We start from the raw sequence: 14,400 nt of genomic DNA, 5'->3' as shown, positions 1-14,400 counted from the left end.
CTAAGTTTCTTTTTTCTCTCTCTCGTTTTTCCTTTCTGAAAAGCATGGAAAGTAATTGTAAAGTGTTTTTTCCATAGATTTTCTTGAGTTTATTTTTTCTCTAGTTTTTTCCTTTTTGAAAAACATGTAAAGGGTTGAAATTGTAGGGTGTCTTTTTCATAGTTTTTTTCCCTCTAGTTTTTCCTTTCTTAAAAAAAATGAAAAGGGATGTAATTGTAGAGTGTCTTTTTTCATAGTTTTTTTTCTAGAGTTTCTTTTCTCTCCCTCTCTAGTTTTTCCTTTCTGAGATCCTTGAAATGTGATATAATTGTAAAGTGTCTTTTTTTTATAGGTTTTATTAAGTTTCTTTTTCCCTTTCTTAAAAGCATGAAAGGTGTGTAATTTGTAAAGTATCTTTTTACCTAAGTGTTCTAGAATTTCTTTTTCTCTATAGTTTCTCTCATGAAATGTGATACGATTGTAAATTGGCTTTTTTTCGTAGGTTTTCTAAAGTTTTTTTCCCTTTCTGAAAAGCAAATGCGTAATGGAATTGTAATTTTTTTTTTACTACATTACATGTTGATGTGTTCTCGGTATAATTTTTAATTCATCAAAATAAACTTTATGTAATTTCTTGTTGAGATTGTATTATTATTTCTTTTAATTTCATCTATATGAGGATTGGGGAACCATATTTCAAGATCGTAGCCGCCAGGGTTGGGGTCAATTACTTGAAAATGTGATTAAATACTTTCAAATACGAGGGTTGTTCGAAAAGTTCGTGGACTGATGCGATAAAATTAATACTATGTAGTCTATGCTTACAAAATTTTTAATGAACATGAAACAACAAAAGTTAAAGAAATAATGAAAATTTTAGCTTGAAACCTTGAATGTTTACCAAATTATCATAAAATAAAAAAGATATTATATGATCGTCCGGCGCTGTCTCCATTTAGTTTCATGATGTCATTGTTTTTTGATGTCCGCATTCTCTACCTCATACACTTATCTTGATGGGTTTCCTTGGAGTTGAGTAAAGATTTAAAACCGTCTTGTTTATATGATTTTACAATGTCATAAACAGCTGATTTCAGTGCATATGGTATTGTAAATAGATCTGAAAGATCCTCACTTGATTACAACAACATATTTGCTTGTCGGAGTTCAACATCTATCACATGATCAACGTCACATTTCGACTTGACAAACTTTGAACACCCTTACTACAAATCGACATTAACTTTTACACTTCTCGTCTCTCTAATCTTTTTCGGCGTTTAAAAACAAGTATTATGAATGCATTTTATTTTTCAGTAGCCCATTTAAATATTGCCTAGGTCTATGTCAGTTTTTCCAGAGGGTGAAACTTTATAGAATGTTGGAAAAAGAAACCCACCCCCTTTCTGACGTCATTACAACCCCATAATTGTTTGCTTTATTTCATATAAAATTTACGATAAAATTTCATAGAACTTACAGAATGGGGTAAAAATTGCAAATTTTACGGTACAATTGTGTCATACGGCATGAGTGAATTAACGGGATTTTTGAATGACAAATGCTCATATCAAAACAGAGTTTTTTTCTCGGTTACACTTAGGTAGAAAAAACGTAATCTTCGAGGTTGCGCCGCCTGGACATACCATTGCTTTCAAAAACATCAACAATTTATTAAAAAGTAAAACTAATCATGTATAGTTTATTATATAAGTAAAAAAAGATGATGCTAATTAAACGTTAAAAAATTCATTGATGTATCTTAAGCGGTTTTAATTTTATGGCGTTAGTCCACGAACTTTCCGAACAACCCTCGTACATTGGTAATTTTGTCAATTACTTGCTATTACAATTTCGTTGATTTTAACAAATGTAATTAATTACTCTCAATTACTTTGAAGAATGTAATTAAGGACATACGCAACATAGTTTGAACTTTATTGTCTTTTCCCCTGGAGTTGAAGAGTTCCAATACTTAAAGGAAAGGTGTGCTACATTTTAATGTCTATGTATGCTATTGTACACTTCTTCTAAAACGAGTTTTGATAAACAAAACATCTAGAATATATGTTAAGTAATTTTTGTATATTTTTCTTTAATTATACAGAAATTTTCATCAATTGATATCTTTTCAAAACCCCTGGTAATGCATGCTGATTTTTTGTCTACGAACATCTGATTGCACTATAATCTAAAATTAAGAATATCTTGAAAAATTATCAGTAGGTAAGGTACATTGCGTATGTCCTTAATTAAATACATTTCAATTACTTTAATAAGTTTTATTTCCAAAACTTTTGAAGAACAAATACATGAATATTTTGAAGCAGCAATATCATTAAAATTGACCTTTCCTATTGCCCTGGGCAGTGTGTTTGTGCTGTATTAACGCTATTAGGCATTTAATTATTGAATAAACATAAGCTCATGTCAAACAGTACTGGTATGCATCATAATTCAATTCAATTCACTTTATTACGTAAGACATACATCTTATTGTATACAACATAAATTTATAACATATAAAGAGGATGGCATAGCGCAGGGTTTTTTTTAACAGCATAATAATTATACAATCAGTTTAATGGTGGAGAATGTACAAACCATTTTATTTAATGTGTTTATAAGACAGTGAGACATTCATTACGTAAATTAAAAGCATGGTACAGAAACTTTCCCAAATTACAAAGGTCCTTAACATTGTGTGCACATAACAACTGTATGAATTTGAACATAGATGGTTTTTCCCAGTAAATTTTTTTAATATATTTTGCTCGTAAATCCCTATATCGTGGACATTTTAAAACAAAATGGAATTCGTCTTCAATTTCACATCTACATAATTCGCATATTCGATTTTCGCGTAATATATTTTTATGGCGTCCACTTTCTATAGCTAAATTATGTGATGACAGTCTTATCCTGCTAATTTGCTTTTTATAAATGGAAGGAATAGGTTTTACCAAATAATATTGCAGTGTGAAGTGGTCAATAATATTCTTAAATAACATACATCTAGATGAACTATTGATATCTGCAAGGAGATTCTGTACATAGGTGTCAATAATTCTTTGCTTTATAATCAAGAAATGGCTGTTATAACAAATTCTTTCTTGGTCAGTCCACATGTAACCTAACCCAATTTCGAATAATTTATCTTTAATATTGGAAGCCCAGTTCGTGATCTTGTTCATTGGTTGTTCAATTTCCTTTAACATTTTCTCATAACATGATCTCAAAATACAATTCTTACTTTGTAATATTTTAAACCAAAATTTGAAAATCCGGAATTGCCGTACAGTCTTCATAGGCAGTCTGCCTGTTTCAAAATATATCATGGCCGTGTTTGTGTTTTTTCTAACATATAAAACATTCTTAATGAATTCCAGATGTATCTTTTCAATATCACATGCATTGTGGTTTCCCCAAACTTCACAGCCGTAGTTTAGTATGCTACTGACATATGTATCAAAAAGTGAGAACATAGTTTCAGTATTTAAACTCAATTGACTAACCTTAGATTTTAGACAAAACATTGCTTTTCTTCCTTGAAATGCCAATTGTTTTTGAGTTACGTTAAAATTTCCATTGTAGTTCAATAAAACACCCAGATACATAAATTTATCTACAACTTCTATTTGCTCATTATGTATATGCCACTTTTCATTATCATGAACCTTTCCCTTATTTCTAAAAACAACAATTTTAGTTTTCTCAACATTAATGGTCAGATCCCATTTCGAGGCGTAATCATACAAAGTATTTAACATTTGTTGTAGATCTTGTTCAGATTCCGCAAAACAGACCATGTCATCTGCATACATCAAAGTAAAAAGATTCAATTCTTGAAGTTCAAGAGGAACATTACCTTTTTTTATGAACTCAATTTCAAAATCATTTACATATAATGAAAAAAGGATAGGGGAAAGAACTTTCCTTGTAAGAGACCAAGAGAATTTTCAAAAACCTCTGATAGCATTCTTGCCGATTTCACACAGGATTTCATATTCTCGTACATAGCGCGTATAACACTTAGTAATTTCCCTTTAATTCCGTACATACTTAGTTTTTTTTCCAAAGCTTAAAGCTTTCTACTGTGTCAAATGCTTTTTTAAAATCTATAAAGCAACAATATAATCGTTTTTTCTTACGTAAAGACATGCTGATAATTGTCGACAAACTAAAAATTGCTTCGGCAGTGCCCACCCTTGGTTGAAACCCGAATTGAGCATCTGTAATGATATCATTAACCTTAGTCCATTCGATGAGTCTATTATTTAGAATCGTAGTAAAGAGTTTGCAAAAACAACTAATTAAGCTGATGCCTCTATAATTATTTGGATCTAACCTATCACCTTTTTTTCAATACAGGAACAATTACCGACTTGGCCCACATATGGGGGAAAATGCCTGATGACAAAATTCTATTAAACAGATTATGTACAAATTATGTACAATAGGGAGAAGACATTGTTTAAACTCAATAAAGTATTCATTAATCAACAAGTCTGTTCCATGAGATTTATCTTTTTTAAGTTTAGATATGGCGTCCTGTATTTCTTTTTCGGATAATTAAAACACCTTTTTTTTTTTATATTTTACTAAAAATAAAGTAATTGAAATGTAATTGAAAAATACAAGACATTTTTGGAATGTATTTAAATACATTCAGTTACTTGTAATTGAAAGCAAACTCAATAACAAATACTTTCAATTACTTTGAAAAAATGTATTTAAATACGGTAATTTACAATTACTCATTTCAATAACCCCATCCCTGGTAGCCGCTACGATCCTGAACGATATGTTCGCTTAGCCATAGCAAGCGTTATAGAAGCTACGATCTTGAACGCAGTCCAGGGCATTGTCCAACAATAAAACACATAACACAGGGCTGGTCCTAGCATTAAAACACCTACATCACAAAGGGCATGATTGAAGTGCTCAGTCAAATAGTAGCATAACCCACGGCATGGTCGCAGCAGTAAAACGCCTACATAACCGCATGATACAGCAGTAAATCAGCTACACAGCTCAGGGCATGGTTGCTGTGCAGTTAAACACGTTACACCTAAAGTTACATAACCCAGGGCATGGTTGAAGCAGTCAAAAACCTACATAAAGAAATAGGCGAAGATAATGGTCAGTGGCGTATATTCCATATAGGCAAAAAGGCTGTAGCTTACACATCATTTTCTCAGGGATAAAAATTTGGTTGAAAATTTTGAAGAAAAGTTGATAATAAATCTTATCTATTAATTTTATTCTGTTGCAAATGCCAAAAAAGTATTCTTAGCAATCCGCACATTTATACCTATCCAACGTTTACAATTTTACAAATTTTATTACTCAAAATATTTTTGATTAGTAGGAAATTAAACGTAGTGTTTGTTATTGGATTATTCAGTAAGGAGTTTCCAAATTTTCTAAGCAGAGTAAAGGAATAAGTTAAGAGTTCTCAATTTTGTTAAGTGGTCTTCATATCATGATATAAACTGAAAATATGTTTATAATATTATTTTCACTGGTCAATTAACAATCGTATATGTCTTCGAGTTCGCAAAAATGCTCCCTCCGACCCCCCCCCCCCTCAATCCTATCCCTATCGAGAGGAGGCGACGTACTCCTTGCCTACCCATGCTTTGAGCCTCAGGTTAAATCTGTGACTTCCCACTACCAGAAAAGAATATACATCATTAACGGTGCTGGATCTCAGAAAACTAGAAATCTGTGAACAGGTCATAAGTCATCTGTTTGTCATAAAGCTTAGTAACGTAGGGCATAGTCGCAGCAGTAAAACACCTCCATAACAAGTCCAGACGAACCACCGAAGCGGAGTCACCAGAATTTGACCGAAAATAGAGTCCGCACATGCGCACAAACACAAAAATTGTCAATTTTCAAGCAAAAACTGCTCCTGCAAAAAATCTGGCAATGATCTCAGTACTCTGAATTTGCAAAACAAGAGACCCACAGGCCACAATGCTCACCTGGGTTACTTATGTAAAATTAAAGGTAATATAGTGTGCCCCACCCTAACCCCATGTGACATGATTCGAACAAAACTTGAATCTGATGATGCTACCATACAAATATGACTAATCATGGTTAAATGCTACTCCCTAGAAGAAGATTTTTCCTATTTACCGGTATTCCTATTCAAAATTTGATCGCCCATTATGGCCTGACCTTATCCCCTGGAGTCATGATTTGAACAAACTTGAATCTACACTACCCGAGGATGCTTCCATACAAATATGAGTAATCATGACTTTGCTATTAGCGATAAGAAGAATTTTCAGGATTTTTCCTATGTATTCCTGTGTAAAACTTTGATTGCCTGTAGTGGCCCTACCTTTCCCCGGGGGTCATGATTTCAACAAACTTGAATCTATACTTCCCACAGAAAGCTCTCACATAAGTTAATCTTTTTTTCTGGCCCAGAGGTTCTTGAGAAGATTTTTAAATTACCCAACCAAATTATCACTATTTCTTAATTATCTCTCTTTGGAAGAGGGTGTGGTCCTTTATTTGAATAAACTTGAATCCCCTTTACTCGAGGATATCCTGTGCCAAATTTGGTTGAATTGTGCGCAGTGGTTGTGGAGAAGAAGATAAAAATGTGAAAAGTATACGACAACGACGACAGACAACGTACAAATTTTGATCAGAAGACTCACTTGAGCCTTTGGCTGAGGTGAGCTAAAAAGATTAATTTACTTTAAAAGTCGGCTTTTCACAAAGATCAATTTTATTGAAAATAATAGTTTTAAGAAGTCAATAAACGTAATAAAAGGGTAAAATATGCTTACTGGAACAACATATATATATATATATATATATATATATATATATATATATATATATATATATATATATATATATATATATATATATATATATATATATATATATATATATATATATGTTGTAACTGTAAAAACTTGACTGAATTTTAAACATAAATTCGGGGGTTTTATTGTACACGACACCTGAATTAAAAGCGCAAGTTCTCGACATCGTTAAGGCCTTCCTCCTTAGGTGCAAAAGTTACAGCCCAGGTTAAAATGTTTGAAAAGTAGGTCAAACGTCAAGGTCAAGAGGTGAGAAATCATAGTACTAGTATATTAGGAAAGGTATGTCACAGCTAGGCAATGGAAAGGCGAGTGTTTATTTACCATTGATGTCATAACCCCCCCCCCCCTCAAATGAATCAAAACTTTTTTAGCATGATGGACAGACAAGACAGTTACAATATGCCATAGATCATTGCACCCAACCCCAAAAGCGGAGGATCACAATACTCTGAAAATCAATGTCAGGAATTCAGTAAGTGTACTCAACTCTCATGGATCCGCGCCCCACACAGTCCCTTTCTACATTCTGACGTGTAGCACTTCCCCATCCGCTTATGGAGAATATCTGCTCCATCCAGAATGCTTCTGATAACCTAATATTCCTAATACCGAGTTGTTTTGTAGAACGCAATATTAGTTAGCATCATAATAGCTTAGGGAAAGATACATGGGAAGAAGGAGGTGGTCTTATCATAAATCAATGTATATGTATGAAATAGGAAAATATTCTGTAAGTAACATAGTAAAAAAAAATTGAATAATCATTATTAGCTATTCTAAAATTTATATTAATAAATATTTATAATTATTGTATATTCATAATTAGCAATTCTAATTTTCACTTTAAAAGTATGATTTTTATAGGTTACGCTGTTTTTAGTTTATTTAAATTCTCATTTTTAAAAGTATAACACTACAAACAGCTCAGATGAGAACCAAAGTCATGAAAATATCTCTATCATGGAAGAACGAAAATTTGATTGAAGATTAAGAGCTGCTGAAAACTTTGTCATCATCATCATTATCCCTAACAATGTTGTGAACCTCATTATATTGTTCATTCCTTTCATATCCAGAACAACATTGTCTTCTACACCTCAAACTCAACACGAAAAATCTGCGCACACTCTCTCTCCGCAGAATTACGTAGAGCCAAGGATTTATCTGTGTATTCAAGTACATCAACCGAACAAGCCAAAGTTCTTTTCTATTGTTGCTTGTAGTAAGATCTCAATCTGCCAAAAAAATTATGAAATGTTTTTAAGGTTAAGAAAATGAGCATAAATCAATGTATATTTCCTACAAAAAAATAAAAATTCTAGATAAAAAAAATGAGCAGAAAATATCTATACAAACCAAAAGAGGTCCCCACGAGAGAACGAATGTAAACACCGAAATGACAAGAAACATGGTCACGTGACTGTCATATATACCACTCACAAGTTGATTATCGAGTAGAAATGCTTGATGTTCGTTGCTTCTACACGTCATTAAAATGGTTATTAGTCCAATGACAAAAGTCCCCAACATAATGATAATTCCAGTCAAAGAATTAATAAAAGCGTTAATTTTATTACCCACATTAAAATTTGCCAACACCTACTGTAACACGGGTTCTCGGTTTTTAGGGTCTCATCCAAAAGACCCGTGACTTTCACTTCTAATGCCGGGCGATCGGCAAAGGAATAGTCATTACCTATGTTTGCCTCTTGGGTTTGACGCGGATCAGGTTGAGCGATCAGGAAGAGCTGTGTTTTAGAAGCATTCGGTTTTAATTGCACATCTGGTAGTCCAATCTGTACTTACAGTTCCCTTTAAAAGACGAAATTCTTCAAAATCACCTTTCAGTTTTAAATACTTTTTACATTCCAGTAAATAGAAGTGGGTTTGATTTACCGTACGTTTACTGGATTTTAAAACTTCATAAAATCCTTAAATTTACAGACAAAGATATATTGCAGAGTCCGGCAAATGTTCAACCAAGGCCCTATCCTTACTCCTCCCCAAAAAATTAACTACTGTGAAGGAGAAACTTCACTCGTTCTGTGCTAGATCATTTTCAAGAAATCAAATGTGTATTCTAAGAAAATTAAAATCTCAAAATTTTTCAAACATCAGTAGCATCAAACCATATGACTTTTCTACGCTTTATACAATCATTCCTCACGATCCATTTAAGAGCAGGCTTTAATTTTTGATATCATGGACAACTGCTTCCTCAATAGAAATGGAACTCGTAAATTTTCTAGTGAATGGTCATCTAAAAAAAATTATTCTGATTCTACATACAAGTACTTCTAAAGCTGATATTGGACTTTTGCGAGAAGCACTGACTTTTACAGTTGACTGTTTACTTTGACATTTAAACCTGTATCATGTATGGAGGTACAGAATTGATAATAGATGGGAAAATATTTCTAGTGGTCTTAGGTATGATGTTAGGAGCACTAACATGTGAAGGCCGGAAGTTAAGGGTAGGGTGGTTGTCGTTTTCTTCAAGGGCAATTTATTTGTGCTTTGAAATAACCCGTTATTTTCGTTTAATTAAATGTTGACCTAAATATTTATATCGTAGAAGACCTTCCGTACATTTTCCTAGTGTAAAAGTAAGCCGTCAACTGTAAAAGTCAGCGTTCCTCGCAAAAGTCCATTAAAAACCTTCTTTTGTACACTGTAACAATGTTTGTTTTTTAACAAATTATTGGCACATTTAACGCATGTTTTCTGTTCGGCATCTGTAAGGAAATAAGCCCCCATCTGATATAAAAATATTTTGAGATTCATATTTCCTTTGTCAGAACTCTATAAACTGTGATGATGAAATTTTATGTGTCTTGTCAACGTACATCACATTAAATCTAGCATTTACAGATATCATATTGCTCACAGCATCAATATTTTTGGTGTCCATACGGACTTTGATCGACCAGTTATAATTGTATATTGCTAAATAAGTAAGGGAAGTTGACGATTGCAAAATTGAAGTCATCACGTTTATCATAAAGCTTGGTTTTAGGTTACCATTAATGTTTTTTTCTGGTTAAATATCCAAATATAAAACAGAAGTGTCAGACTCTGTGGTATCTTTTATTTCAAGCTCACTGGGATATATCGAGTCGACATATGAGTGGAAGTAACTATTGTGAATTGATAAAACGTCGTCGATATATCTAAATGTAGAGTTAAAGGCCACAGCAAGGGTTCTATTCTTCACATGTATAAGATTTTGAATAAATTCTGCTTCATAGGTCTGCTAACAACGGGGCGCAATTGGTACCCATGGGAAATTCCAACAGATTGTTGAGAGACATGATTTCCAAAAACTACATAGATATTGTCAATCGAAACTCAAACATCTTTTTAATATCAACTTCAGAATGTTTTTTAACAAAATAATATTTGAAGAGGACCAGTGACAAGGTAAGTAAATTTATAAGTTCCATTTTTTATAGAAAAACAGAGGTGTCAATGATGTCAAAAGGGAATGGCTGTATACAGAGTTGAAAAATCGTAAGTTTTTATGTTATTGATATTGGTAAAATTTTGTGATTTTCCAAAGTAAGTAAGTAAGTAAATTTCATTTTAAGTCGGACTATATAAATTTAACAAAAAGTACATAAAAAAAATACATTTAACAAAAAAAAAGTTCCTTGGAATTTTTAAGTATCCACATCTGATTTACACCACTTCTCGGATATACTGTTGCACAGTACTCCTCAAGTTTCTCCTTCACTGCTGTTAATATTTTAGTGAATAGTAAAAAAGGAGGCTTGGTAGAACATTTACTGGAACCCGCTTTGTATCTTTTTAAGGAATTTTATGAAGTTTCGGAATCCAATATAAATATGGTAATTCAAATTCATTTTGGTTGTTGGGAATATTAAAAATTCAAAACTGACATATGATTTTGAAGAATTTCCTCCTTAGAAAGGGAGCTATAGGTATAAGTTGGATTGCCAATTGTACAATTAAATCCAAGTTTTTCTAAATTACAATTAAAACAATGAGCTTAGGAATCTAGTAAAGGTATAGTAAATTGAACTTTCGTTGACTGGAATGTTAAAGCATTAAAGAATGAAACATGATTGTGAAGCATTTCATCCTTGGAAAGTGAAATAGGAGCAGAAGTAGGATTTCCAGAAGTAAAAATCAAAGTAAAATCAAGGTCTTCTAGCAAATCACTTACTAGGTGTAAAATGTAAATCAATGCTATTCATTGATATGATCTCTGATGTTCTAGAGATTTATTTCGCAATTAATTGATTAGAATATCAAAAACATACAGGTATATACTGTTAATCTGTTTTTTTGTAAAATTGTACAATTTTTTTGTTCTATCGTTGTATGTATATATAGCTGTATGATCAATGCAGAAAAAATATCTGCCAACTTTTGTCCCAATTTTGGAGAAAGAAGACAAACAATGCAAAACTTTCCTAGGCACAAATATACGGTAAGCTGTATAATATGATAAAATCAGAAAGAGGGAAGACGATAAAGGGGTCCAGTAGATTTTCATTTTAGTAGTTCATCTTTACTTTTGTCATACTGATGACCTTGACATAAAATATTGATACCGTGTACTGAACAATAATTAATTTATTCCCACCGTAATACCAAATCCCCTGATTTTGGAATTTTGGAAGAGGTACCCTTGCTCATCGGCTTGGTAACTTTTTGTTAGCTATTAGTTACAATTTGCACATGTAGACTTTGGTGAGATTATAACTAAATAAATAAAAAGTATGTTCGGGATGCTATTGCTTTGCTGATTTCTGTCCGATCTTATTATTATTCTAAAAGAAATTCAAGTTCTGAAACTGATTCGAATATAGCAGTAAATACAGTACCTAAAATCATGTATTACAACTTCCAGATCGAACATAGGGCAAAAAGCTGCATGGTTGGGGTCAGTATTCAATGAAAAGGGTGACAATAAAAACAGTGATCGATTTTAAAAAAATCTACAAACAATAAAAAACTGTGAACAGGGCAAAAAGCACGGACCCTTGGAATTGCCTAGGAGGAGTAAGCATCTCCTGTTGACCGGTCACACCTGCCGTGAGCCATATATATAGATCAGGTATACGGAACATTCCGTAGTCAAAATTTAGTATCAAAACAAAGACCCAACAATTGGTATGCACAACGTTAGCTATTCATTATAACGGCCATAGAATTTACGAAAAGCAGACTTTAAACGAGGTTAATGAAATCCCTGTAACATCAACTTTTCTACTGGTAGCCTACCTTGTTTTAAAAATGAACTCGTTATTTCGTTGGAAAAATAACGTTGAGTTATGTGTGATAGAATGACTTTGTAATGACATTCTTTTCCAAATCTTTTCAATGAGTTTTATTTTTAAAGATACAGCTATCGAACAAAATTAATTGTATAAGGAAATTATTATTAAGGAAGTTGAACGTATATAATATATATAACTAGAAGTACTGTGAGCACTGAGCTCACAAAATGATACGCCAATATGAGTATAATGGCAAAATCCATTTTATGGAAACCCCATTGCTGCCAGATCAGAACGTAAAATAGTAGGTTTCCATGTTTTTGCTATGTGAAACACCAAATTTCTGTCCGACTGAAACGCGAAATAAGAGCTGCTATGTATAATCTATTAATCTATAGACAATAAATATATGTGAGGAGGGCATAAAACACCGACCCTAGGAAATTCCAGAGGTTAGATCGGGTGCCTAGGACGAGTAAGCATCCCCTATTGTCCGGTCACTCCCGCCTTGAGGCCTATGCGTTGAACAAGTTTGTTTGTTTGTTTATTGTTGTTTAACGTCCCTCTCAAGAATTTTTCACTCATATGTAGACGCCACCACTTGCCGAGAACTGCTGTTCTTGGAGAACTGCAAATTTTTTACCTATACTCGGCACTCAGGGCCATTGAGCAGTGAGGGATCTTGTTCGTGCCAGCACCTACTGCGACACGGGGCCTCGGTTTATACGGTTACATCCGAAGGACCGGTCTCCACATCTCCCACAGTGGGATTCGAACCTGCAACGTAAGGATCAACTCCTTACTCTTCGGCTCTAGAGCAAACGCTCTAACCACTGCGCCACGCGGGCGACGCATTGATCAAGTAAACGGAACATTCCGTAGTCAAATTCAGTATAAAACACAGGCATAATAATTGGTATGAAACACGTAAGCCAAAATGCAACCCATTGATAGGTTATATTTGCTAACAAGATCATTATAACGACCATAGAATTTACGAAATGCTGATTGTTGAAATCCTTGTAACACCAAATCATCTTTCAGTAGCCTGCCTCGCTTTAAAATTTGGTCGTACTGAGGGCAAACTCTTGAGTATCTAATAAGCTTGGAGATGTAAACAACATATGCAGGTGAAAGCGGGATGTTACTACATAAATATAAGAAAAGTTGACGATGGAAAATCTTAATTCATCTCATTTGTCATACAGTTTAGTTGTTAGTAGGCCCTTATTGTCTATTGTCAGTAAAACATCCAAATATGAAACGGATGTGTCGGACTCTGTGAAGTCAATTCAAAGTTTTCAGAAACTGAACAAAACTTAATCAGTTAATTATCAATTAAAAATACAGAAATCACACACTCCTCGATCTAACTTCTAATTCGCTCGCGTGGCACAGTGGTTAGAGTGTCTGTCCTAGAGTCGCGGAGTGAGGAGTTGATCCTTACGTCGCGGGTTCGAATCCCACTGTGAGACGTGGAGACTGGTCCTTCGGATAAGACCGTATAAACCGAGGCCACGTGTGGCATGAAAAAGATCCCTCACTGCTCAATGGCCCTGAGTGCCGAGTATAGGTCAAAATTTGCAGCTCTCCACCGGCAAGTGGTGGCGTCTCCATATGAGTGAAAAATTCTCGAGAGGGACGTTAAATAACAAACAAACAAACAAAACTAATTCTGTCAAACGCTTAATACTAATATTAATATGGAATAAACTGCACAAAGATTTGTCAATACCCGACGTTTGGCGAAGACTATGATGACGCATGCGTCTGTGAACACTTCTGTGTGACTTTGTTACTGGGTGTGCAATATCTCAAGGTAAACAAAAATAGCTTTTGAAACGATAACCTTCAAAATTAATTCAGAGATCTTATAATAAGAGATTTTTTTGCACGTGTTAATGTTCTTCTATGATGAAATTCACTTGAGTATAAAATTGTTAATTTTTTATTCGCTCCCTTTCTTTTCAAATTAAAATAAACGTACATAAATCTTACTTGAAGTCAAAATACATGCAAATTACAACAAATTTTGAACAAAAGATTTTAAACAGGAATTGTACTCCAAACTACAATACCAATTTTACAGTTAACATTTTGTATACAGGATAGAAGAGAATACGTCGAATACGTTTCATAAATTTTATTCATATGTTGACTTGAGACTGAATTCGAAGGGAGAAACACTATAGAAATTGTCACATGTAATCCATATTTTGATGTTATACTGGATAAAAACGTCAATGTTAAACTAACAACTATATGACCACCGAGCGAGTTCAGCTTTTCTAAGGACACTAACTTTCCGAATTTGATAT

At 33.4% G+C, this 14,400-nt stretch overlaps 1 protein-coding gene across 1 annotated transcript in view; it reads right to left on the bottom strand.

The window, feature by feature from the left end:
- The window catches only part of LOC133177121 (U6 snRNA-associated Sm-like protein LSm4), a 72,324-nt gene extending 64,610 nt beyond the window's left edge, over positions 1 to 7,714 (bottom strand). The window contains exon 1 of the mRNA XM_061312220.1: positions 7,706 to 7,714. The gene's annotated coding sequence lies outside the window, so the exon portion shown is untranslated. The remainder of the gene's footprint in view (positions 1 to 7,705) is intronic.
- Positions 7,715 to 14,400: the final 6,686 nt, after the last annotated feature.

Source organism: Saccostrea echinata, unplaced genomic scaffold (assembly GCF_033153115.1).
Source record: "Saccostrea echinata isolate AGI-Se365-2 ecotype Australia unplaced genomic scaffold, CSIRO_AGI_Sech_v1 ptg000086l, whole genome shotgun sequence".
Classification (NCBI taxonomy): Eukaryota; Metazoa; Mollusca; class Bivalvia; order Ostreida; family Ostreidae; genus Saccostrea; species Saccostrea echinata.
Note: the sequence above shows the minus strand (reverse complement) of the source record. Positions and strands in the feature narration are given on the sequence as shown.